The following is a 27,812-nucleotide window of genomic DNA, read 5'->3' as shown; positions in this document are numbered from 1 at the left end:
ATAATTTATCATATATATGTATATATGTATGTGTGTATGTGTGTGTATAAATATATCTGTAAAAGAAGTGTCTATATCCTCCTCTCCCAGGAAATTTCCTCTAGCATGGGCAAAGCTTGAGTCGGGGAGATCAGAGGAGATGAAAATTAGGTTTCGCACTAGAGTTTTTCTTAATACTAGAACTGATTGGAGAGCTATTACAGATGTGTGGTGCTGGAAGGGCACCAGCCATCACAGAAAAATAACGCTATTTCATGTCTGTCTATCATGAGTTCAGACCTTCCATTCAGCTGATGACATTTGATTACTTAGAACTCAGAGCTGTATTAAGTGATGAGGACATAGTTCTCTTCTATTATAAAATAGTTTAGCAGTATTTTCTGGTTTATGTATTTCACAGAACAGTGGGGATTAATTAAACATCTATTTGGAGACATAATTTTTCATTGTAGTTTAAAAATAAATAATTTTATTTTTAAAGGAAATAAAATTAATTTTGAATAATACATTTATTAGAAGAAGGAAATTGTAACAACAAATCAGTCCTTTCTTTGCTTTTAACACAACACTTTGTGACTACTATAGAAAGATGGGCCTCCATTTTTAGTCTAAATCTCATTAGGCAAGTCTGTAAGAAAACATCCTTTTACCCTGTAGGTAATAATGAAATAAAAAGCCCATCTTAAGATGCTTATTTATTCTTATTTTAGGTTTCCTTTTCACTTACTAGATCTGTATCACCAACAAATATTAAATTGTGTCTTTCTATATACAAATGTGATTTTAAAAGATTTAATCTCCTATTATAATTATTAAAAAATTATAGAAAGTCCCAACTCTCACAAATACTAAAATGAATAAAATAGTGTCAAAGAATTAGGTGGCATAAGCAATCAAGAATTTATAAACTCTTTACTTTGATTTATTCACACACATAGACGCACACTCAACAAATGAAAGGAATTTACCATTGACATATTAATTATGATAAATCTTACTATTACAGAGAAATCTCAAAATCTCAGTGGCTTAACGAAATATAATTTAATTTCTCACTCATTTAGATTCCATCTACCTGCTCTAACCTTTAAAGACCTCAAATTTCTGATTTCTCTCTACTTTTTTCGATTTTTGCTTGAAAACCAACCAACTCTCTCCTGAGTTTCTATCTTCCTTGCGATACTTTGCTGAAAGAATAAAACCAGAGCAGGTACACACTATTACTCTGACTCCCAACACTCCTAGGTCTTAGGCAGGGTAATCATGTGATCTGCCCTCTTCTTCATCATTGGTGACACTTTTACTGGATGTTTTCTCTTAGTTTGCTTTTCTCTGAGAATGTCTTTATTTTGTCTTCATTCTTGAAGGATTCACTGGATTCTAGGATGACAGGTTTACCACCCCTCCTCTGCCCCTGTGCTTTTCCCAGGATTCTGAAGACGTTGCACTGTCTTCTGGCTTCCATTGCTTCTGATGAAAAGCCTGAGGTCACTGGAATCGTTCTGCTGTACGCCATGCGTTATTTTTCCTTGGCTATGTTCCAGATTTTCTCTTTATCTTTGGTCGGCAGTTTGACTGTGATAGGCCTAAGTGTGGTTATATGTGCGTTTATCTTTCTCATGCTTCATCAAACTTCTCAAATCTGTAAAATTTTGTCCTTTACAAAATTTAGGAAAATTTTGGCCATTCTTTCTTCAAATACTTTATTGTGCCCTATTTTTCATCTCCTCCTGGGACTTGCATTACACGTATGTTCTGCTTTTTTATATTTTTCTATAGGTCTCTAAGACTATTTTCATTTTCTTTCTGTCTTTCCTCTGTTTTTCAGATCGAATAATTTGTATTGATTTATCTTCTAGTTCACAAGCTATTCTGTGATCTCCATTCTGCTGTTAAACCCATCCCATGCAATTTTAGTTTTAGATACACTTCTTCGGTTCCAGAATTTCCATAGGTTCTTTTTTATAGTATCTCTTTGCTGAGATAAGTTTCTATACTTTTACTCATTACAAGCATTTTTTTCTTCACATCTGTAAGCTGTTTTTAAATTCTTCTTTGCTAAATCCAGCATGTGGGTCATCACAGAGGCAAGTCTCTAGCTGATTGTTTTTTCTATTAAGGATGAGTTGTATTTCCCTGTTTCTTTGGATTTGAAGTGTTTTGGGGCTGTATCTTAGATACTTTGAACAGTTTGAGTGGGGATTCTGAATATTATCATATTGCTGTGTCAAATCCTGAGATTTTTTTGTAATAGTAGTTTTGTTGAACTCAAGACTGAAACCTCCATCTCTTGCATAGGCGTTAAAATAAGATTTCAGTTCTTTAACCATTGGTTATTGCTACTTGGTGTCTTCCCCACATGTATATGGTTCAGAGGTCAGCCAGAGATTTGGGCAGAGTTTACATATGGAATTTGAGGTTCCCTCTCTCAGGGTCTCTTCTTTCCAGGATTATTCCTCACTTTGAAACAGTTGTGGTTATCTGAAATCTATCCACTGGTTCTTCACCCCAGAAAGTCTGAGGCTGTTGTCTCAGGGTTTTAGTCACTCAACTCATCACCCATTGAAGCCTATCCTAGGCTATAACTTGTAAGAATGGAGAATTCTTCTTGAGATCATTATCTTCTTTCAAGTGTTGACTCCTTTCCAGAATCTACCTGCTTTTGTTCACTCTCTAGCGGACTGTATTCCCTCCATGTATATTATATCCCTGAGCCTTATTTTATAGCTGGAAGTTTGTATCTCTTAATCCCCTTCCACTTTTGTATATTTATCCCAAAAAAAACCCCAAAATACAAATTTGAAGAGATGTATGTAATGCTATGTTCATTGCAGAATTATTTACAAAACCTTAGATATGGAAGTAACCTAAGTTGCTTATCAGTAGATGAATGGATAAAGAGGAAGTGGTGTATACATACGATGCAATATTACTCAGCTGTAAAAAAGGATGAAAATTTTACCATTTGCAGTAACACGGGTGGACCTTGAGGGTACTATGCTAAATGAATCGTTGAATTTTTTTGAAAATGACCTGTAGGGGTTGAACAAGTATCCCAGGAACATGTGTCCAGGCTGTGAACTTGACTCAGCATACTCTACTTCAAAGCCCACTGCTGGAGGCGTCCTTTTGGCAGCCAGTTTTGTTCTTGGTAAATACAAAATCACCAGTTTAGGTGTAGATGCAGTAATTCATACTTCTAGCAATTTACATCTTTCTTACAACTTCAGATGGGTTGCTTTAGAAGTGGCTGATCATATCTCAGACTTTCTATAATTTGACTCCACCTTGTAGCTAAGTTATAAAATTACAAAATGGGACAGCAGACTTAATTTGCTTTAATAGGACACAAGGGAGGAAAAAAACCTAGCCCCATAGTTTTTATTATAACATCTCAGAAACTATGTCATATTTTAATGTTATTTTTAATGACATCAAAATAGTGACAATAGAAAGGAAACTATAAGTGTTAAGACTTTTATCTTCATTTGTAATTTGTAAAATGACAAATACCATTATGCTCCTCTGGTATTCAAGTTGGATACCATGGCTAAATTTTAAGAGAAAGGGACCGTGTGACTGCATATATTTTTCCCATTGCTTTTATGAGATTTGGAAAAATCTCAGTGTACCTACAAGTATTGTTAATTTGAGTATTACTTATATTAGAAAGAAAATTTATGATTTTATGTGTTGTGAGTTGCTCTATAGTCATCGATATTGAGGTATAGCAAATGAATGTTTTGGATTTTGTGGGAAGGTGAAGAAATAGTAGCTTCCGCTATATGAAAAGCTCACAGTTAAAAGGGAATGAGAGAAACAGAAGGACAAAAGTATTAATGTAAATTATTGAACTATCAACTAATGATTGTCCTAGAGTAGAGTTACAGAAAATGCTGAAGATATTGTGTGACTGAGTGAAAAGGAGAGAAAAGATTCAAGAAATAGTGGAGAATTTACAAGGAAGGAGCACTTGCAAAGTCTGGAGATACCAGGGTGGGCCTAACTGACAGAAAAAAAGAAAAAAGGATGTTTTGGGGAGGAATAGAGAGCATTGTTCTAGGTAGGAAGAGTCCATCAGGGCTAGAGAATCTTGAACAAAAGACTCTGAGCAGGCTCACTGATGTATCTGGGACAACCCTGAGGGAGGGGCAGGACTTATGGAGGCAGAGATCAGTAAGGGTCCTCACATAGGGTCAACTGGGAGGAAATAGGGAAGTCCAACAGATTGTGCCAGGAGGATGATAAGCCAAAATGAAACGGGAGGAAGGAAAGAGAGGAAAACTGGAAATTATTACACACATTAGTAGATTATACAGAGGATTAAACCAAATGATCCTCTATACAGCATTAAGGGGATTATTACATTGTTTTATACTCATAAGCACATCAAGGTTTAAATTTAGTGAACGAGTTCAAAATAAGCAAACAAACTCCCCTAATGTGATGTAATGGTTTGGGGGTCACCCAGAATTAAGTTTGAATCTTGTCACTGTACATTAGCCTGTGTATAATTTGGGGCAAATTACCTTAGTTTTTCTGAGCCTCAGTTCCTCATCTCTCTAAGGGGGATAAAAAAATTTCCTTTGCAGAGTTATTGATAGTTTCAACTGAGAGAATTCAGTAAATGACCTAGTATGGTGTTTGACAGGTAAAAAAGCCTCAATAACTGGTAGCACATTGTTTTTATGAAAATGGTAGGGATTGAGGAACTGGACTAGTTTAATGCAGGAGTTAGTTTCTGTGCAGTGGTGCCTTTCTGAGCTCTGTATCATGCATACAATTTGAATAGTGAAATATACTCTTACAAATAATTTAACCTCTTAGGACCCCTAACCCTTTACGGGAGAAAAAAAATCCAAGTACAAATAACTAAATAAATAAATAGCCTAACAACTCCTCTAGACTTTAGAGCTGGAGAGCATGCCAGAGGGAGAGCCTAATTAAAGTCACTGGAGCCTTACCAATCAATCAGTTATAGACAGAGAAGGAAGCAGGGAAAGAAAAAGAGGTATGAGAGAGAAAGGAGGGGGAGAATGGAGCTTCTATGAGTGATGAATGAACTCCAAGATCATGGTTCAGTGGGCTGTGGAGCAGCTTGTAATTTCTACTTCTATTTCTCACTGGAGCAATAGTCTCACAGTGCCTCACCTCTCTCCCTATAACTGAGAATTAAGGCCACAGTGGGTTGTTTCAACCAAGTCATGCTAATCAGAACAACTTACCTTATCCTGATGTGCTATGGCTTACAAAATTCCTTCAGAATTATCTGTCATCTCATTTAATTCCTATAGCAACTAGATAATATGTAGAATTGGTAACCTCAGAATTGTAAAATTATCATTTATGGAGAAAAAGGCAAATGAGTCTGTTTAACAACAGCAATGCCATGATGTCCTGAATATTTACAACATCTTGGTTTATTTGTACAGTACAGAAGAACTGTCCAATTCGATTTATAATTCTTGAAAGAAATAATACGGATGCTGAGTTTTCTCTTTTTAAAAATACTTCCGAGCTTTCACTTCATTAAGCTAAAAAAAAAAAAAAAAAGATCAAGAGGTAAGTATAATTATTTGAAGCCGTTCAACAGCTGAGCTAGAATTCACACCAAATTCTTGACTGCCTTCCTATATTCACTATATAGCAAGCCCACTCTGTACATTTGTTTAAAATATGATACCCAACATGCTTTGGTCTAGGACCTAAATGAGATCAGCAAGTGAAAGTGGAGGATGCAAAGGCAGTGAAAAATAATGAAGGGATGGCTTACACAGGGAGGGTGAGAAGGAAAAGGGATGTGCTCTCCACACTCCATGGGTTCAGAGACATCCATTCTCCCACATGACTTTTTCAGAATATTAAGACAGAGGGTACATCAACAAGGTGAGAAATGCAGGAACTACAATTTAAAAACCCAAACACTGTGTTACAACTTTGGGGAACTTGTTTAATCTCTTGGACCTCATTTCCCTAACTGTAAAATAGTGGTACATATAGTATCTATTAGAATAGATAATTAGATGTTTACTGTAGAGGGTTATAGTGAAGATTCAACAAATATTATATGACAAACATCTAGAATATGAGTTAAATCAATCCTGCCTTTTATTTTTACTATTACTATTATTATTTATCATTTTAAAATAAAAGCTACAATTATGCACACCATTTTCTGCCTAATAATCCAAGTACTGGTTTGTTCCACTGGATTTATCATTTCTTATCAGCCATCCTCTCTCAGGATTGGCTCCTTTAAAAAGAACAAAATAGTAACAAAGCATTCAGTAGCCATTTCTCAGACTTTTTTTTTTTTTTGTGGAAAGAAATCAAGATTCCATCAGGTGTATAGATAGACATCCTGTGAAATTTTTAGGAATCTCATCTTAAGCCTCTCACTATGCAAGCTCATAGTCATTTTAATTCAGTACTAATTGAAGACAAGATACTAATCAATTATAGAGCCTCCTTGTTACTTTAACTGATAATATAATCACACTGATGTTTAATATTTTGGTTTATTGATGTTTAATACGTTCACACTAAGAACTGAAATCACAAATGCTTTTCATTTGATGCTACAAGCATAGGGTTATTTTGCAAGCACTTCAAAGAGGGGTTGTCTTTGACCACGACCTGTTTGTTTGGCTTCTTAAAAAGGGTAAAGGAATGCTTTTTGACATTTTCATCGAAGACTCTAAATTCAAATTCATAATGCCAGCAGGCAAGTAATTGCCAAATATTTTATGAAGACAGTCCTAAGTACTATGTACACAACATAGTGACTGATTATAGCAATTGTGAATTTAGGGGTCATTTGGTGAAAGCTGGAATGAGAAATCCATTTAGTGGTTACAGGTCACTAATTGATACCTTTGTAGAAAACTTATTGCCAAAGAGGAACTTAGAGCACAAGGAAATGTCCTATTGCAAATGCTATTCAATCTGCCCATTAATTAAGCACTTGGGAAGCTTTGTTAACTTGGACAGGACTCAAGACCATTATTTTGGTCACTAGAGCAGCACTGACTTAAAAGCATTAATTTAATTTCCTAACATGTTCATAAGCTAGCTGAATGACTAAACCTGCATTATATTTTATCCTTCAGACAGGGAACCAGAGGGCAAAGCTGATTTAGATAAAGTGTTTTTACGGTGACTGTGTAATATTATAATTAAAAAAAGAACAACTAAGACAGCATCTGGCAGTGTGTAGGTTTAAACATATCAGATAATATCACTATTAGCAGCCACACCCTGTGGCCTTTTCTGGTCCTTTTCACATCTGCCTTTTCTGAAGCATTTGGCCCAGTCGCCTACCTCTTCTTGCTGAATGTTCTTTTCTCCTTTGATACACTTGTATCTCACTCTTTTACACTCTGGTTCTGTTCCTCCTTCTCTGACTGATTCCACTCAATCCATTTCATCTTCCCATATCTGCTGCTTGCCAGCCTCACCCACACACACACCTTAAGGATTTGTTTTTATGGATATTTCCTTATCCCTTTTTTCTCAAGCCCATGTACTTTATTCCAGGGAAGTGTTATGAGCTGAATGTTTGTGTCTCCCTCAAAATCCGTAAGTTGAAACCCTAACCTCCAATGTGACTGTATTTGAAGGTGGGGCCTTTGGGAGATAATTAGGTTTAGATGAGGTTGTGAGGGTGGGGTCCTCCATGATGGGATAAGTGCCCTTATAAGAAAAGGGAGACATAGAGGTCTCTCTCTACACATGTTAAAAGAAGAGGTTCTGTAAGCATGCAGCAAGACGGTGGCCACCTGCAAGACAAGAAGTGGGCCAACACCAGGACCTCAATCTGCTAACACCTTGACCTTGGAATTCCCAGACTTCAAAACTGTGAGAAATAAATGTCTGTTGTTCAAGCCACCCAGTCTATGGTGTGTTGTTATAGCAGCCTATGCTAAGACAGGAAGTAAATTGTATTTACTTTTAGCTTCAATGGTCAATTTGAGGGGATGACTCTCCAGTAGAGATCCCCACCCAGACTCCTGGTTCCAGCTGCCAGCTGGGCCACATTCGTACTTTAGTGTCAACAGCCCCAAACAGATGCTATCCCACAAATAATATCACGTCTTTCTAAATAGATCCCATGTCTCTACCTTGTCCCTTACTTTGATTCTTGGAATCATTCTGCTCCCTCTAACCCAGGTCCAGAAGTCTGGATGCACTTTTATTCTCCTCAGTCATTATCCTTTACTCTTACATCTTTTAATTAGTTAGTAAGTATTGTTGATTATATAGGAGACTGAAAGCGTGCAGTGAACATCTAACTTTATATTCTATATAGTTCTAATGTCACTTTTGAGCTCACAACTTACTTCTGCTGGTGACAGTGATGGGTGAGGATTGCCAATTTAAGATATATCATCCCTTCCTGCTTAAAGTAGCTCCTTTGAGTTCACAACAGTCTCTTTTGTAAGAATGATCAGCTTTTTCAGGTTTTATTCCTTTTCTCTTTCATAAGAAGTAGCCTTAGTGTGACAGTGCTAGTCTTTAACATTATATTCAAAATTTTCTTTTAGTGGTTAAGACCTCCACATTGCCTTTTTATTGTGTTTCCCTTTTACTATTACTGTCCTAGTAATTCCTAATTCAAATGTCTGCCTCTGGCTGAATAGTGAGAAAGTCATCTAAAAACAAACAAGAGAAGAAAGCATGTTAATACATCTCACAGCATAACCCTGTAAAAATGATGTGCCTCAGATGCCTCTGGAAGGCATTTCTTCCTTCCTATTCTCACCACTCTTCAACTTCTGTGACATTCTTTGAACTTCGATTACTGTGGCTCCAATCTCTCCCCAGAAATTCATCCTTCACACTCTTACCCAGGTATTAGTCACCCTCCTCAAGTAGGTTCTAGAACCTGAGTAGTAAGCACATAGGAAACCCAGTCTCTGTTGCAACAAAGCCAAGCCTTCCACAACCAGGTCTTACTCTATCATGGCCTGAGAAACGCTCTTCTTCCATACTTTCAATGATAGAGAGTGTTCACTATTTCACAGATGTTCTATCTATACCCCTTACACTGCACGTATTGCTATTGCTGCCCAGAATGAGTCTGCACTCCCATATCTCCCTAGAGAAACTGTATATATCCTTAAATGCTTTGCTCAAATGTTATTTTCTCTATTGAGTATTTCCAGATTCCCTTCTCAGAAGCTAATTCCTCCTCCTTCTATCCTGCCCACGTTATTTTCTCTAGATTTCTTTTGTGTTATTTTGCACACTATACATTGCATTACAATTAGTAGTGTATACATCTTCTTCTCCAAGTTTTGATATTTCAGTTTCTTGAGGGCAGTAGTTAGGACATATTTATATTTTATATCACATGGAGTACCTAAGAATATCAGATCCTCAATGACTCTGAGCTGAATTGAACAATAAAAGTGTTGGAGATAATAAAAGTCAAATAGTTGCATTTTATTACCCCTTTACATTGAATCTATACCCTGGAGACTACATTGCTGGCACATTTTGTATTCCTTGAAGTTATGCTTTCAATTCCCAGGAGGTTCTTAGATAAATAGAAAAATATTCAATTTTTTTCCTTAATGGAATAAATATAATGCCTTTATCAGGAGATTAATGACATCATTTCAGATTCCAAAGAAGTAACTTTGGAAAACTTGCCAAAATCTATCATGCTTTCTTTTTTCCCATTGAGCTTAAAAATTGGGTTTCTGCTAAAGAAGCTAAAAGCAAATAATTTTTCCCTCCAGGTAGATTTTACAAAGAAAACAAAATTCAGATAGCTAGCCAAAACAAACTAGCTGAAAGCAGCTGAAAAAGTTCCAGACAGAGAGGTTATTTCATTTTGGAGTTCAAGTGGCAAAGCAGTCATTGTATTATGTGAATCCTAAATTGGCATTTGGCAGCAAACAAGAATCGTTTGCAGGAAATAATATTCTTTATTTCCCTAAATGCCAGTCACCTTTGAGATTCAGTCTGAAGTCCCTACTTTCATCTCTCCATGAGCAGCTCTCCTCGCCTTTTCTTTCTCTAGGGCATAATAATGATGCTATGTTTTATTCATTATGCCTTAAGGAAACTCAGACTAGTAACACAGGCTATGATTAGCAATCCTCATTTCAGGATTGTCCCCAGTAAAGTCTCTAATCACCTGGGCTGCAGGTGAACCAGGTAAGGCAGGAAAAATGGCTACTATAAAGCTGAAAATTATGATACTCTCTGAAGAGACACATAAAGCACCCACCTATTTTATCAACTTATTTTTCAGAGCCTCTCTTTAGATGTTCAGTGACTCTCTTAAAAGAGTGATGTGCTCTCATTGAAAAAAAGTAAAGTTTCCAACCCTTCTGGTTGCAAAGATAGGCCTTTTTTTTTTTTTTTTTTTTTTTTTTTTTTTACTGTAAATCAATGTGTTGCTGTCTTGTTTTCTCAGCTGCAAGAAAGATGGACACAGCACAGAACCAATGGTGCTGCCTCCTCGCCTCATTTATCTTGTGGATCCGTAACCAGGGCAGCCCAGCCTTAACCATTTCGCTTTCCCTTTGCTGCCATACCAGCAACTATGAATATAGGTACTTAAAAAGAGAGGATGAGGTTATTTTTCTGGACATCAGGTGCAAAAGATCGGTATAGTTAAAGTTCTCAGTTTATACCGCTCCACCTTTATTTGTCTGTGCCAAAGTCCTTTCTTATTATTAGTTTAGTTACGTTTTAATTTACTTATTTCTGTTTGGCCCCATTTTTCACTCACCCCTTCCCTACCCCTGGACCCAAAAGCAGACAATCATTATAACATGCTGTCACACAGCTTTCTGGTTTTACGTGTTCTTGTAAAACAAGTAATGTTATTTGGTGTGCCTGAAGCTTAAGTTTACGTAGATGATACTGCAGTAAAGATCTCATTCTGCTGCTTATTTTTTCACTCAGAATTACCCTTTTAAAATCTTCCCACGTTATTGTGTGTACATTTGCTCCTTGCTTCTAATGTTGCTTTGTATTCTACTTGGTGGTATTTAATCCCCACTGAAGGATACTTTGATTTTGGTTCTCTGTCAACATGAGACTTGCTGCAATAAACATGCTACAAGAGCTTGTTCTGCATGAGAATATATTTAGGATAAATTCCTTAGTAATGAGATTCCTGGATCAGAAGGTATGCATATATGTAATTTATCAGTAATTTAATTTATCAAAGATTCTATGCATGCTAATTGAGTTAATTATTTGATGTTTTATAGTTTCATTGCTATTGTGAATGATGTACATTAAAATCTATTTTCGAGCTTATTTCTAGAACAGACAAATGCTGTTGGTTCTTTAAAGTTTATCTTACAGCCAGTTACTTTGCTGAACTCTTATTATTTCAAATAGTTTGTTGGTTATGTTTTTATAATCTAAAAATAATGATAGCTTCACTAGTTTATGACATTTCTTACACCTCATTCATTTTCTTTGGCTTTTAGTGTTGGTTAGAATCTCTAATATTATATCAGTATAGTTGTACTAAAAGAGATATTCTTGTCTTTTGACAGTCTTAATGTTTCTATATTAAAAACATATGTAATAGGTTTTTGTTACATAACCTTTAGGGAAATTCCACTTTATTCCATTTTTTAATGTTTTTTAATAATTATAAATCAGTGTTAAATTTTATCATATGCATTTTCTGCATCCATTGTGATAAGTATATATTTTTTCCCGTTGGTTATTATCATAGTAAATTAATAAAATTTCTGCTGTTGAACTGTCTTTGCAGTTTTGGAATAATTAATCATAATGTATTTAAATTTTTTCTTATAAAATCACCTTTTTATTTAACATGTTTGCATTCGCATTTGTAAGTAAAAATTGGGCTATAATTTATTTTCTTTGACTTTCCTTATCTGTTTTTGGAATCAACATTTTATCAGATTCAAAAACTAGTCAGGCAATTCTAATTCTTTTTAATTATTTTTTTCTAATTTCTGGAATAACTTGCTTATGATAAGAGCTAAACATTCCTTAAAATGTTGGCAGAATTATCTATAAAACCATGGGGGTTTGGAGCTTTTGGTGAGGGGCATATCTTTTCCTATCATTTGGTTTATTTAATGCTTGTTGGTTTATTCACTTTTGCTATTTCTTCTTACTTCTATGCTGGCTTTTTTATCCACTTGATCTGTTTTTTGAAATATAGTTATATTATTCTCTCACTAATTTTTATCTCTATTAATTGGTAGTTATTTCATCATTTTCATTCTATGCTTTTATTTGTATATTCTTTCATTTTTTGGTTACTTTTTCCAGGTTAAGTTATTAAACTTTCCAACTTATTTTGTTAATATTCTTTTGTTTGTTCTCTATTTGAGTAATCTTACTATAGCTTTCTTATTTCCTCTTCTTGATTCTTTGAGTTTAGATTTGAACTTTTGTTCTAATTAATGCTTAGCATCATTTTTGTCTTACAATTTATATCCTTTAGTGTGTTCATTGATACTGGCTTCTAAGCATTTTCTAGTTTCCTTTATAATTTTCTTTTTGATTCAATGGTAATTAAGTGGAGTTTTTTAGTTTTCAATCATATTGTTTTGTTGTTATTTTTAATGTTATTGAATTATAGTCAGAGAATGTAGCCTGCATGACACTGACCCTTGAAATAAAATGAAGCTTTCTTTGTAGCTTAATACATGAAATTTAAATTTTCTATGTATATGCATAAAATAAATGTATCCTTTTTTGTTTTACAGTTTTATATTATCCAATAGCCTGACTTATTAATTGATTTGTCCAGATCTTTTATATTACTGTTTACTTTTTCCCTATTTGCTTTATGATTTCAAAGGATACATTAAAATCTAAATTTATAATTAACAAGATTTGTCAATTTATCCCTGAAATTCTGTCAGTTGTTTCTTTATACAGTTTGAAATTATATTGTTATATCCATGTATGCTCATAAAATTATATCTTCCTGCTCTTTCTTCCCCTTTACCAGTTTATAACCTTCCTTTTTGCTTCTTTAAAATACTTTTCTTTTTCTACTATTAAGGTTGCTACACAAGATCTCTTCAGTATATATTTATCTCACGTATTCTTTTCCAAATTTGTATGTTGACCTTTTTTTTTTTCGCCTTTTCATATTCAGTGTATCTCTTGCAGAAAACATACTGCAAAATCTTAAAAAAACAAATTCTTTGTCTTGTAATTGATGATCACGAGCTCTTTACATCAGAACAATTTTTGACTTATTTTTGCCGTATTTTCCATTTTTTTTTTTTACTGTTGTACACTTTAGTTTTCTTCTTTTTTCCTGCTTTTTATTGAGTCAGTCAAGGTATTTTTTAGCTAGTTTAACAGTTGTATGTTAAACTTTTTTTCTATTTTGGTTATCCTTAAAGTTAGCTCTACACTCATGTTTATTTATCCATGTTAATTCTTTAAATTTATGAATGCTTACATATCCCCCTGTCAGCCTAGGGGGGCTGAAGTGGGATTTGAGGAGGTGAGTGGCCCAACTGAAAAAATGCATGAGGAACTTGCCATACCACACAACAGACTGCACAAGGAGCCGACATGGAGCCAAACAGCACTTTATTCTATTGCCACAAGGTGATGCGTGTGGCGGGCGACAGTGGCAGCAACAGCGGGCTCAGCACTTTCTTCTAGTTTAACAAGATGGTGCCCCAACATGGCGCATTTGTCCTGCTTTTATCTATTTTCTGCCTGCACATGAGCAGTGTTCATTTCTTTGTTCATGAGGCTTACATAACACCATTAGTGCAGGCGTACCTCTACTTTCTTTGTTTTAAAACTTATATAACTGGCATATATGCACAATCATTATTTACCTTATACTACAAGTATGTTGTGACCTTGGCCTTGGGCCCCATGGCATACTCATCCAAGGCCACTGACACCCCCTCCATAAAATATATATTTCAGCATATTTTCTTGTCCATTTGGCCTGTCTACTATTTTGATATTGTCTAGTATTTTGATTGAGTTCTTAAAAATTCTTAGTTTCTTTTTTAATCTCAGTTTTCTTTGACAACAATGTGTATATTGGAATTTGATCATTCTTATTTCTTATATCTTTTATAACAACCTCCAGAATTTATTACTTTTTTATTTCATTTTTCCCTCCAAGAGCGTTTTTAAAGAGGGTTGTTTTGTGAAAATTTTGTAAAAGACTTATTTGCCAGAATAGATTATACCCTCCCATTTAAATAATTTAGTTGCATATCTTGTTCTAGTTTGATGATTATTTTACTCTAAAATATTACCCCATTGTCTTTTTAAAATCTAGAATGTTTGTTGAAATGCATGATGTCAGTATAACTCTTGTTCTTTTTAGATAAACTACCCTTTCTCTTTTGAACTTTTAAAACTTGCACTTTGATACTCTTTAATGTTATTATATTGTGTCTGAGTGTGCGCCTTTTTTTTGGCACCCTATAAGCTCTTTCAAACTTGGGTCTTCCATCCTTCTTTAATTCTGGGAATTTCTTGAAATATTGCACCCTATCCATTCTTTTACTCACCTTCTGGGGTGTCTAATTTCTAGACTTGGCAATTCTGTGTATATCTTCCCTGTCTCTTATCAGTTTTGCTCTCTTTTTCCTTTCCTTCTGCCATCAGGGACACTTTCCCAACTTGCTATTCCAGCACTCTACTTTGTTCTACCTGAAGGCTCATCCTACTTTTCTCCCCACCATTATGTTCTGAGATTTTCCTATTCTATTTTTTATATTTAATACCACCATGTGGTCTTCTTTCAAAAATAACTTCTGTTTTATATATTATAGATAAATATGATATATATTATTATGTCATAACATTGTATATATTAGATAGATAGATAGATATGTTTAATATATTTCCTTATCTTTTAAGTCTGTTTACCATACTTCAGTGTATTTTCCTTGTGTGTTTGAGGAGGGGGAGAGGATGAGCTCTAGCACAGAGAAATCCAAATACTACAGAACCACCACTGAAGATTCGGTTTGCTAAAGAGTTAGGTACTGCCGCTTAAGAATAAGCCAATGTAAGAGAGGCAGTGCCCTTCAGTCGTGTTCTCCCAAACCTGGATTGCACATGGTGGGGAAGGTGGGGTTGTGGTTGATATGGAGCTGATAGTGAATGTCTGAGGGCAGCTGGTCAACCTCACCCAGTTTTTTTTTGTTTTGTTTTGTTTTGTTTTTTAAATCAACTCTACATCCCAGTGGGGTTTCTGAGCTGCCCAGATATGACACCTCCAGTGATTCTCCCCAGGCCAACAAGGCAGATACAAGAGCAGAAAAATAAATATCAGATATAATTTCATGTAATGAGATGAGCCTCAGAGAAAGTAAACTATTAAAGGACTTTAGAGATGACAGTCATCAAAAACCTCTCTAAGAAGATGACATTTAAGAAGAGGTCACAATAAAAAGAAAAAGTCAACAACGCAAATATCTTGAAGAAATGTGTTCCAGGCTGAAGGAAGAACAGTGTGAAATCCCTGAGAGAACAATAAACTCCCAATATTCAAGGAGAGTTGGAACACAGTTAGTAAGCAGATTTGTATATGAGTTTTCAAACTATTCAGGAGCAAGAACTGTTAAGGTTTTAAGCATTAGGCATGAAGTTTCAGTTTTACTCAAAGTGCAAATGGAAGTCATTGAAGGGTTTTAGGAGGTCCTGGCAAGCCATGATTATATCTGAAGTAGTGTGGTTACAGTGAAGATGGGGAAAAGGGCAGCAGTTTAAAGTATAATTGGTGAATATAGTTTGTAGCATAAAACATTCATTTGCACCATCTTTCATGATTTCTTTTTTTTTCTTCAACCCCAATTTTGCTCTGGAAAATTAAATCAATGTCTTTTGTATTTCAGAATGCTGATATTTAATCTAGAGTTTCTTTCATTATTGTCTGCCTGTCAATCTTTATCTTTCTGAAATCTTTATATATCACTGCAACCTGATGATAAATTTACACTGAAGTCTCAATTTTTCTCAACTCAATGTACACATTCAGGCATAGATCATAAATGTTTTAAGCGGTAAAGAACTGAATTTCTTTATGTTTAGAAGGCCATTGTAGAGTTCCTTGGAGTTTAGTCACATGATTCTCATCATTGCTCTCAATCATATAGCCTCTTTATCGAGTCTACCTCACCTCATAAAATGGATACAATGCCCCCTTTCACAGCCCAAGGCATAAGATAAATTTTATATCATAAGAGAATTATGATACCAAAGTGGGTAATTAAATGTGCATCAGACACCATTGCTCCTGAAGTCAGTAACCACATGCTATCACAGAGAAGCCCCTAAGGGTAGTTTCTCAAGATTTGTGGACTAGTCAATAATGAGGGTCATTTTTCATAATGCATAAAATTAAATGGCCATCCTGGTATCCTTTCCAAAACAGTCATGTTCCATAGTGGTGGTGTGTTACGTCTACTATTAACAGCTAGCAACTTTAAAACACAGTCATCTTGCTAAAATATTTTAAAGTTCTTCACTGAGAACCATGGCACATAAAATTCTCACAAAAATAGGACTGTATTGTACATGCTCTTTTACCTCCCGCTTTTTAAAACATAATAATGTATTGTTAATCTTTAAAAAATTTCGATGAATATACTCAAAGTATAATTTTAAACAATAATAAGAATAACAACAATACTAGCTTTTGGCCTTTTGTTACCCAAGTGCTTTATATTTATTTATTTGTTTAATTCTCACAATTTTATGATGTATTATTTCTATATGTAATGCTATAAAAATAGCCAAGTTTATAATTTCTAATAATAATAGCTAACATTTACAAAGTGCTTGCAATGTGATAGTCACTGTGATAACTGCTTAACATAAATCATTTTATTTATATTTTTTCCTGATAATTCTATAAATGTGTCCCATTTGTTAAATGGGAAAACTGTTCATAGAGACAAAATAACTTGACCAAGTTAATTAGTGAATCCATAATTCAAACTTATGGAATGGGAGAAAATATTTGCAAATAATGCAACTTACAAAGGTTTAATTTCCAGAATATATAAACAGCTCATACAACTTAATAACAAAAAAACAAACAACTCAATCCAAATATGGGCAGAAGACCTAAACAAGCAATTCTCCAATGAAGACATACAAATGGCCAATAGACACACAAAAAAATGCTCAATATCATTAATTATCAGACAAATGCAAATCAAAACTACAATGAGGTATCACCTCACGCCAGTCAGAATGGCCATCATTCAAAAGTCCACAAATGATAAATGCTGGAGAGGGTGTAGAAAAAAGGGAATCCTCCTACACTGTTGGTGGGAATGTAGTATGGTGCAGCCATTATGGAAAACAGTATGGAAAGTCCTCAAAAGACTAAAAATAGACTTACCATATGATCCAGCAATTCCACTGCAGGGCATATATTCAGAGGGAACTCTAATTCGAAAAGATACATGCATCACAATGTTCATAGAAACACTATTTACAATAGCCAAGACATGGAAGCAATGTAAATGCTTATTGACAGATAACTGGATAAAGAAGCTGTGGTATATTTATATAATGGATTACTATTCAGTCATAAAAGAATAAAAAGTGCCATTTGCAGCAACATGGATGGACCTAGAGATTGTCACAGTAAGCCAGAAGCCAGAAAGAGAGAGAAAATTACCATATTATATCATTCATATGTAGAATTTAAAACAAGAAAAAAGAGGGCACTAATGAACTCATCTACAAAAGAGAAACAGACTCGCCGACATAGTAAAGAATCTTATGGTTACCAGGGGAAGGGAGCTGGGAAGGGATAAATTTGGGAGTTTGAGATTTGCAAATGTTAGCCACTATATATAAAATTAGATTAAAAAACCCCAAATTTCTTCTGCATAGCACAGGGAACTATATTCAGTATCTTGTAATAACCTTTAATGAAAAAGAATATGAAAACAAATATACACATGTATATGCATGGCTGGGACATTGTGCCAGACACCAGAAATTGACACACCGTAACTGACTATACTTCAAATTAAAAAATAATAATTAAAAAAGAAAACCAGGTTAAAAAAAAAGTGAATCTTTGAAAAATGTAGTAAATGTTACTGGATTCCTCCCACCATTTCAGTGCCCAAGTGCCAGGAGATCTGAGCTTAACCAGAAGCCAAGGTGTAATTTGCTATCTGGTACTTGGAATTTTCCAGAATATGAAAAATAAGTGTTGTCAACCTAAAAAATAAGTAGAGTGATTTCCTGGTTGTTCTGCTTCCCCTGCCTCCTAACAGACTTATTTTCCTACTTTCCCTGCTCAGCTGGTTTCTCCTTGGGATTGGCCAATTGAAAGAACCAATAGAAGATGGGGAAGAGGGGAGAAGAAAATCAACGCATTTCTTCCCACTCCCTTCCTTGGTGCCACATCTCTACACCTTCACGGCTACTGCCCTGGAGGCTCCTCCAAGTTGGCTTTATCTCTGAAAATGCCTTTTCTTTCCGTACTTCTTTCAGCCCCAGCTGAAAACAGCTATGACTATTGTTGGTCTCTGGAAGCCTCATCATCCCTTATTGTTCTTTGAGTCTTTCTCACCCCTTCTATATACAGTCCCTTGATTAGAGTCTCTTCATATGAATCTTCAGTGATGAGTTCTGTTTCCTACCAGGGCCCTAACTGATTTTTATTTTTAATCGCAAACTAGATTGATCAGTAGATTATATTTTCTAGTGTCAGAGATTATGAAAGCAGGACAACAGTGTTTGCAAGTTATAATGGCAGCCAAAATAAAAGTATATGGTTGTACAGAGAGAAAAAAAAAGAAAAGAAAAGAAACAATTAGCCAGATATTCCAAGGATTCACTTATCAGTAATGGTATCCATATTGCCTGGAAGTTTCAATTTCACTGGGAACTGTCAATCAGGGTCTAGCCATTGTAAAAATGTGGGACCAAGAAAATAGAAATGTTGAGTAATAAAGATGCTGTCAGATATTCCATAGAGATATTCCAGTCCTTAGAGCCAGAGGAAGTGACAGATTTTGCAGTATAGCTGGGAGAGGTGAACTATGAAATTGCAGATCCCAGGGCAAGCAGTGAGGAACCCCTATTACATGCTAATTCAGCACTTCTGTGTTGCTGTGGTACAGGAAAACAAAATTGTCATTTTTATTTAAACTCTCAGGAGAATTCAGTCTAAGATTTTTTGGAGCTTCCTCTCTAAGCAACAAGTTTGGGAATTCATATCATTTTGTTTTGATAATTATTTCTTTGATAATTGACTATATTGCACAAGGTATTTTACTTTCCATTTGAGTTTAATTTTCATATTCCCTCATACCTTTGTTCAACAAAAGAAAACTGGTTGAGTCCTATGAGATTTTGCTTAAACTTCTGGAAATATCCTATTTCTTCCATATCGCCCCAGGCAATCTATTTAGCAGATGCCTACTTCTTTCCAAGGTACTGCTCAGGACTAACTCTGGCCTCAAGTCATTCCTGGCACTCCCATTTCCAGTCTCCCCAGATAAAATTCATCACTTCTCCTATTGCTACTGGCCACTGTACAAAGCCCCTGTAGGGGAGGCAAAACCACCTCTACCCATCTTCGGTTTGCAGCTGGGACTCTTTAACAAAAAGACAGATTAACAAGAGAAAAAAAACGTTTGTTACTGCATGTAGCCTACATCATGCAGGAGAAATCTAAACCCAAAGTAACTGAAAATGATGGCTTAAAATTCCAGCTTATCTAGCATCTTCAACAAAGGACGATAAATTGATGGAGAAATGACAGGTCAAAGGAAAGAAGTTTGAGGGTTCCAAGGGCAGCAAACTGTGAGAAGCAAACTAATGGAGAAAGGTTTATTTGAAGATAGTCTCTAGGTTGATAAGAGTCTGTCTCCAGTAAAAAGAGAATTGGTATCCTGTCTTTAGGCAGAAAAGGGGGAGCTTTTTCTGTGTTGGCTGCTTTTTAATTACCTTCAGCTCAAAGTAATTTTTACGTCAAAAGGTGTATTTTGGGGCAACATATTCTGGTTTCCTTTACTCCTTGTACTTTTTTTTAATAGTCTCTCTTATCTACCAATATTAAGCCCCCTAAGGGCAGATTTGTGTCTCATTTGTCTCTTTAACATCTAATACAGCACCTAGCCAGAATTTGCATATAATAATGACTTTTGAGTAAGTATCTTTTTAGTCCAACATATGATATGAAGAACAAGTAGGTATTTAATTTAATTTTTCTAAAATTTGCAGTTATGTTCTTTTTAATATTATAAAGAACTTACCTAAGAATAATTGAGGCAGATACTCCTAATTATCCACCTAATATCCCTTTTCCCTTACTTATTAACAGAACCCTAATTTTTGGATGAAAGAGATGTACTGAGTTTAAAATACTCTTCTTCTTAGGCTCCCTTGAAGCTAAGGCTAGTTATGTTCTCCAGATCTAGCTAATGTGATATAAGTGGAGGTGTTCATGGAAAAATAAGGCTTTCTGGTAACTTAGGTGGTAAGTATGAGTGTGCATTACATACCCACATACACAGACTTACTAAATTGGTGTAAATTTTTGCCATTCCATCTTTGTCCTTCTTTCTTTGAACACAGATGTGACACCTAGAAGTATAATGGCCATTCTATCTTCTGGGACCAGAGCTAGAAGTAGCCTGGTTCTTTGTACATGATCCTATTTGGCTTTCAACTTTATTCTTCGTTATGTGAGATTAAAAAAAAATCCTTATTTGTCTGAGCCATTGTTTGTCAGATTCCTATAATATGCAGCTGAATACAATCCTGAACAATTCAACAATGCAAGTCTCCTGGTAGCTTTCATTAACTTTTCACTTATCATCGATTCTGTGGACAGGAAAATGGCTATGGGCCAAGATGCAGGAGGTTAACACTGATTCCCAGTCATTCTGAAATCATTTCAAGTGTTGATTCAGTTGCTCCCGCTTCTTTTTGAAATTACACCTTAATAATCTGATTGCTTTTTCAGATAAACTTTATGTATGGGTCTCTCTAGTAAATAATGACAGCTTTAACAGCATGAAAGAAGCATGGCTTTAAGAAACAAATGATTTCTGGTATCTAACTGCTGTCAGATGAGATGGGCTCAACATAATAAGAAAACCAAAAGCGTAGCCTGTGACAGAAATTCCTTAATGTTGAATAGATCACTTTAAAATAACTCTATATATTTAGAAAATTTATTTGGTTACTGAGATGGGAGATATAATGGGCCAATAAGCCATCCTGGCCTTCACTGGTTAGGATGCTTTGCTTCAATTCCCCACAAGGATGTTACCAAGGCTATCCTGTGCCTATGGCACTACTATGGTACCACATCCTCTGAAAATGATTCAGGAAAAGACACACTATCCTGTTCCCTAGTGTGGAGGTTTGTGGTCTCTGTCAAGCACTTTGCCTATAGCCTATTCAACGAAGCATTCTTAGGTAAAAACGGTTTTCCCTATAGAAACTCCTACAGTGAAGCAGTGAAATAGTCTTCACCCTGGTGAGAAAACTTGATAATCCATCGATAGCATTTCCCTCTTTTTGACTAGTTTTCATGCTTATGCAAATGGATCTACCTGTTCAGAATACGGGCACCCCAGTTCCTTGTAATAGAAGTAACCTAAAGTAATTTTTAAATTAAAATAAGTTTAGTTTGGGTTAGAAATTCATTCATTTCAATTCATTCATTAAGGAATTCTCAGTTCAATCTCACTTGGGTAAAGTTGAATAAACAGGCTACTTATTTGAATCTCATTAGCCTTGGCTGAGATGTGTTTTTCTGTGAGCCCCTGCCTTCTAAAAAAGATGAAAGAGAAATGGTCATATAAAACCCATCTTCGTGATTGTGGAAAAGGTAAATTACAAGGACATTTTCCATTAAACCATTGAAATAGTCATGTTGTGTTGCCTATAACAGTACTCTTTCCTCCTCCTTCTTTTCTAACAGAAGTCAGTTATGTTACAGTATTCAGTCCTCCAATACACAAATATTGGGGTAGTTGATTCTTCCTCCTTTTCCATAAACTTACCAATATAAGGAAATTCCAGCCAATGAGACATGGTAGACTTTCTTAGGGGATTCTGGAAATGGTCCTCCTCTTTTTTCAAGTTTAGCCTTATTGTTTAAGCTAGTGCGAGCTGGGTTTTCCATTACTTGCAGCTGGAGGGACTCTAACTGATAAAGTCACTGCTTATTTTCCAATGAATTTATTTCTGAATATAGTAGCAGGAAGCACTTTGCATCCCCTGTTATTTCCTTCTTTCTTTTTGAAAACAAGACCTATGTAACTTACCTGGTTTATTTTGAACTCTAGGAAGACTAGAGCCAATTTTACATGCAGCAACAACTATGCTGACATTTGTTATAAGCATATATTCTTTTATTCTTGACCCTGAAATTCTTGATTTTTTTCCTTTTTCATTTGAACCATCATATCTCTGGGGGTTTTTGCAACCTACATTGTGGAATAATAAAAAATGTATAATTTTATGTAGATTTAATGTATGAGAGATAATTCTAATTAAAACATTTTATTTCTCTCTAAGTCAGTAGTTTTGAAACTATTTTATGGGCTGCAGATCCTGTTCCATAAAGAAAATTTTATATTGAATGCCAATATATACAATGAAGTGAAATTATTCTGTTTGAAGTTTGGGCAACAGCACTGAGTTCTCACCCAAACAGTCCCATACTATACTTCCCTTCTTATATATAACTTCCTCAGTCCTTCTGGAAAATTCTTAAATCTTCTGTTTCTTTTGTCAGTGCTGATGCACCATCTCCCAAAGATATCAAACCATAATCAAATTCCATTAATGAGCTTTGAGTGTTCATCCTAAAATCATTCTAGATGATCCTTATACAAGTGTACCCTTAGATGGCCATACTATTAACGTTATCACATAAAGATAATTGATCAACCAGGATGTTGTAGTTCAAATGGATGTAGTCTCTGCTGTCAAAGCATTAAAGCAACAGCATAAATAGATTTAGACTGAACATAGATGTGGGTGTTTCAGTAGAGATCATAAACAAAGCGTATGCTCAGAAACCTACTTTTTATTTCTGTCCTCTTCACTGTGTTCCAACACTCTGCTCTGCAGATTTCAACTTTTTTTCTAAATTTTATGGTTTATTCTTTCATTTTTTGCTTTTATTAAAATATAAGTAAGAACATACATATCATTATGCGTACATATATATGTATACACACACACACGACTCAAAAATCAGTTCCTACATTGACAAGCTCTGTAAACTTAGTTTTTTCAGTTTTAAAATAAAGATAATACTATAACTCACAGTATTACCATGATGAGTATATTACAGTCTAGTAGGTCTCATATCATTCTGTGAAGTATGTAATTAATGAAAGTGATAATTATTATTGTGTTAAACTTCAAAATGCATACTATGTTGAAAGAAGTATTTTATGAGATAATTGAGCTAAAGATGACATCTCTAATGGTCTGTTTAGTCACTAATTCACAAACTTCATTCATATTTTGTAATCTCACAAAAACTTTAAGTGCTGTCATATTATTTGCTTTTCAGACTTAGGCAATGCTCTTTGCCAAAAAAACCTACTGTCATGTATTGACCTTTTCTGCTCATTAGCATGTTTATATAGTGGCATGACTAACAGAAGAATCTCTACAAACAACGATCAGCAATGAACATTCTATAGATTCTACGTTAATGGTTAGATGAACGCTTTCTGAATATAGAAAAAGATTTAGGGCTTTGCAAAGACAATTGCACTGTAAGCATTTTTGATGAGAAGATAGTAATGTAATGTTGATTTTCTACATTGAGATAAGTAAAAATAAACAGTATGATGATTGTACTTTCTCAAAAGCTCATAGAGAAGACTTTCCATGTTTTTTCTGTAAATTGAAATCAACAAATCAAGAAGTACTGCTAAATAATTAATATGTGACAAAGTTTGTGCTAAAATACACATTTTACAAATAATCAATTAAAATATTCCATAATGGTTTAGTCCATATGTGGTCATTTATTTACCATGTTTCTATAAAACTGCTCAGAGTGTAAGTTAATCAGAAGTTTGGCAATAATCTAATGTTTTGTGTCCATTTTCAGTGTGAAAAATTGCTAGAGCAAACAAATGACCTCTGTAGTTACCTACAAGTTGCATAGATTAGGTGTACATAAAGTGGAGACCTGTTGTGCCCAGGACAGAATTTATGAAATGGCCAAACAGTAAAATTCTCTGCCAGCTCTTCTCATTCTTTGCTCAGGAAGTGTCAAAGAATTCATGTTTCAGAGAATTGGGAGATATAATTTCAGCTTATAACTGCTATAAGAACAGCAGTTATTCTTTCTATCAAAAGCTGGGATGGTATAAAATTCCCCAACTGCTAATGTTCAGGACAGACTGAGAACCAAGATAGTAGAACGAAAAGGTGTCCTCAAAACAGATAGAGCCACGAATCACTAGGGTCTCACAAATAGTCAAAAGAAATCTTTCCCAGAAGTCATCAAAATAGGAAGAGCCGACATTTCTTAGTGTTCATGATTGGCGCATATTTCACGGGACATTCATTTACTGATTTAATCCTCACAAGACCTCTTAAGTAAGTCTTTTCACTGTCTTCATTTTGCTGATCAGGAAACTACAGGGTCAGAATTTAAGTGACTTTTCCAGGGTCACAAGCTAAAGTGTAAGCAGCAGGAGTAGAGATTTGAATGAAGGTCTCTCTGTTTTGGGTACAAATATAAAAAGGGATGTGGCATCAATTTAATTACTATTGAAAATCCTTGAAAAAAACGCACATTTTGTCTGAATCATGCCAGGTGTCAAATGATAATTTTCATTTGCAAATTAAGTTTTTGTTTTAGTTAGAGATCTGTAGACAAATAATATAATTTTTAATACAACATGTATTTAAACAAACTTTCTTTATGACCACACATGGAACATTAAAAAAGAGAAAAAGATAATTAATTAGGCCACAAAGTTCCTTCACCCAAAACCAAAATTTGAGATTACACTCAATGATCATAACAGAATTAGTAAGAATAAAATTTAAGAAATAAAAAAGGGAAAAACTACAGAAACTTGAGTTCTTAAATAATTATCGTATCAAAGAAAATCTAAAACAGTATCAGATGACGTAGAATATAAAGAAAATGATACTACTATCCATTAACAGTTCATTTATTCCCTAAAGCCTCGAAACTGAAACAATGAAACTGAAACATATGGAGGAAAAAATACATTAATTAAGCAAAGAAATTAGAGAAAAAAGTTAAAGAAAAAAACAAAATATGAATCAATAAAGATAACAACATACGCTAATGAGTCAGAATACAGAAAAGCAGAAAAAATGATAAATTAAATTTTCATAGCTTGGGAAAAAATGCAGAAAAAACATGAAAAACATAATCCTGGAGCACTAGAATTCACAGACACATAAAATACTGACTAATAAGGGGTAACTAACAGACAATAAAAGGTAAAAAAGCTTTGTCAATATTTAAAAATATAAGTTAAATGTTTATTTTTTTCTTAAGAAGTAAAAATTGTATAAAAATGAAATGCAATTAAAAGGTTATTTAAAAAATACTCAGTTTAATGGGTAAGTTCTTTCAAACTGTCAAGGATGACTCCCATTCCATGCATATTTTCTAAGTTTATGGAATTTAGAATAAATAAATAAATACTTTTAAAAATATAAAAATAAAGAACACTTACTAATTTATTTTATATAATTAATACAATCTTGATGCCAAAATATGATGTCTACCCACTCCCCCAAATTATATACTGATTCCTGATATAAATATAGAAGCAATAATTCTAAATAAAAGATGTACAGATCAAATTTTACACAGTGCATATACAAAAGAGTTTTCCAGAGAGTTAGTTCCAGGGATATAAGGATGGCTTATGTTGGGAAATCTATTACATTGCAAGAATCCGCTAGGCAATGGCTTACCAAAGAGAATGGTGGAGTTATCAGCCCCGAGTACAGGTACAAAAGGGTGTACTGTTATAGAAAGTTTCAAAACAATAAAACAACTGAATAAAAGTTCCTCTGCTTTTTACTATAACCATGCACTGGCAATAAAGGGTTAATCTCCTAATATTATAAGGTCTTAAAAATGAGTGACTTGAAACACCAGCATGTCAAGAAAAAGGGGAAGGGGGCAAAGAATATGAGCTTATAGATTCTTGCAATTCATGAAGGCAGAAATGCAGACAGCCACCTTCCAGAGCCATCAGCATCTGAACCAGTGATGGGGACATATATGAGTTCCTGCTCAATTAGCAATCATACAAGCTGGTCCCAACTGACCCCAGGGTGCAAAGAAGCACTCTGGAAATATTTGACATTCCAGAGTGCATGTATATATACATATTTATGAGAAGGGTGAAAATAAATGATTTTAGATTTAATTTTTAAATATTTTTCTGTATTTCCAACTTTCTTCAACAGGCACTTATAATTTAAAAGTATAAAAATTATACTACTCAGCCATAAAAAAAATAAAATAATGCCATCTGCAGCAACATAGATGGACATGGAGATTGTCATTCTAAGTGAAGAAAGTCAGAAAGAGAAAGGAAAATACCATATGATATCACTTATATGTGGAATCTTAAAAAAGGACAGAAATGAACTTATTTACAAAACAGAAACAGATTCACAGACATGCAGAACGAACTTACCGTTACTGGGAGGAAAGGAGGTGGGAAGGGATAAACCGGGAGTTTGAGATTTGCAGATACTAACCACTATATATAAAATAAATGATCAATAAGTTCATACTGTATAGCACAGGGAACTATATTTGATATAGTAACCTATAATGAAAATGAAAAAGAATATGAAAAGGAATATATGTAGGTATATGTATGATTGAAACATTATGCTATACACAAATTGACATAACATTAGAAACTGACTATACTTCAACTAAAAAAATAACTCTGGAAAAATTATATACATATACAATATGTATACGTATAATATACATATATATTCTATTTGGATGAAGCAAAAAGAATATGGCTATATCTTCAGATGCAAACCATAGGATCTAAAAATAACAATAAATTCCCCCAACAACCTTCTATTTAGGAAGTTGGTTGAATGACTTGATCTGTAAAGGAAGGGCTCTGATCTTCTGGTAGAGAGAGTGACTCGTAAATAATGATTACTTTTTATAAAACAAATGTTTTTGAAGGATAACTAAAGTCTTTATTAAAAAGGTATTATGCTCCTATGAGATTGTCCCATCCCTAAGATTAATATCCTATCTGAGGAAGCCCGAGTATTTTCTCTACCTTGTAATCTTACGTGAAGAATTATTTTGTGCAGTGCCACAGGTTAAATGCATATAATGAAATTCACTTTCCTCCCTGCTGCCATTTCTATCACTTAATTCAATGAAAGTTCACAAAGATACAGTATGACTCAGAATATTGAAGCTGTAGCTAAGCAAGAAAAGTTCATTCAAAATCGATTTTCTTTCAGGAATCCTTGATATTCTTCATTCCAATTGTTCACCTCTACTGTAGGGCTCAGTAAACACTTAAGGAAGTTGCCATGCACTGCAGCCTGCCAGAGACATGAAGGAATGTAGAGCGGGATAATCACAACATCATCAACCCAATTCTCCAAGGTAGCTGGCCAATAATGCTGTTCTAATTGAATAACTTATCCACAGCTATTTCCCCTGGGAGAGCTGAAGGCTCAGCCTCAGTGAAGAGGCAGATGGTGCCGCATATACAATGAAACCTGTAATTTTCTCTTGCCATTGGACATGTTAACAGTGGGCTGTTTCTGCTTATTCTTTAATATTTTATTTT

This window comes from Camelus dromedarius, chromosome 13 (assembly GCF_036321535.1).
Source record: "Camelus dromedarius isolate mCamDro1 chromosome 13, mCamDro1.pat, whole genome shotgun sequence".
NCBI classification, from domain to species: domain Eukaryota; kingdom Metazoa; phylum Chordata; class Mammalia; order Artiodactyla; family Camelidae; genus Camelus; species Camelus dromedarius.
This window is presented reverse-complemented; position numbering follows the sequence as displayed.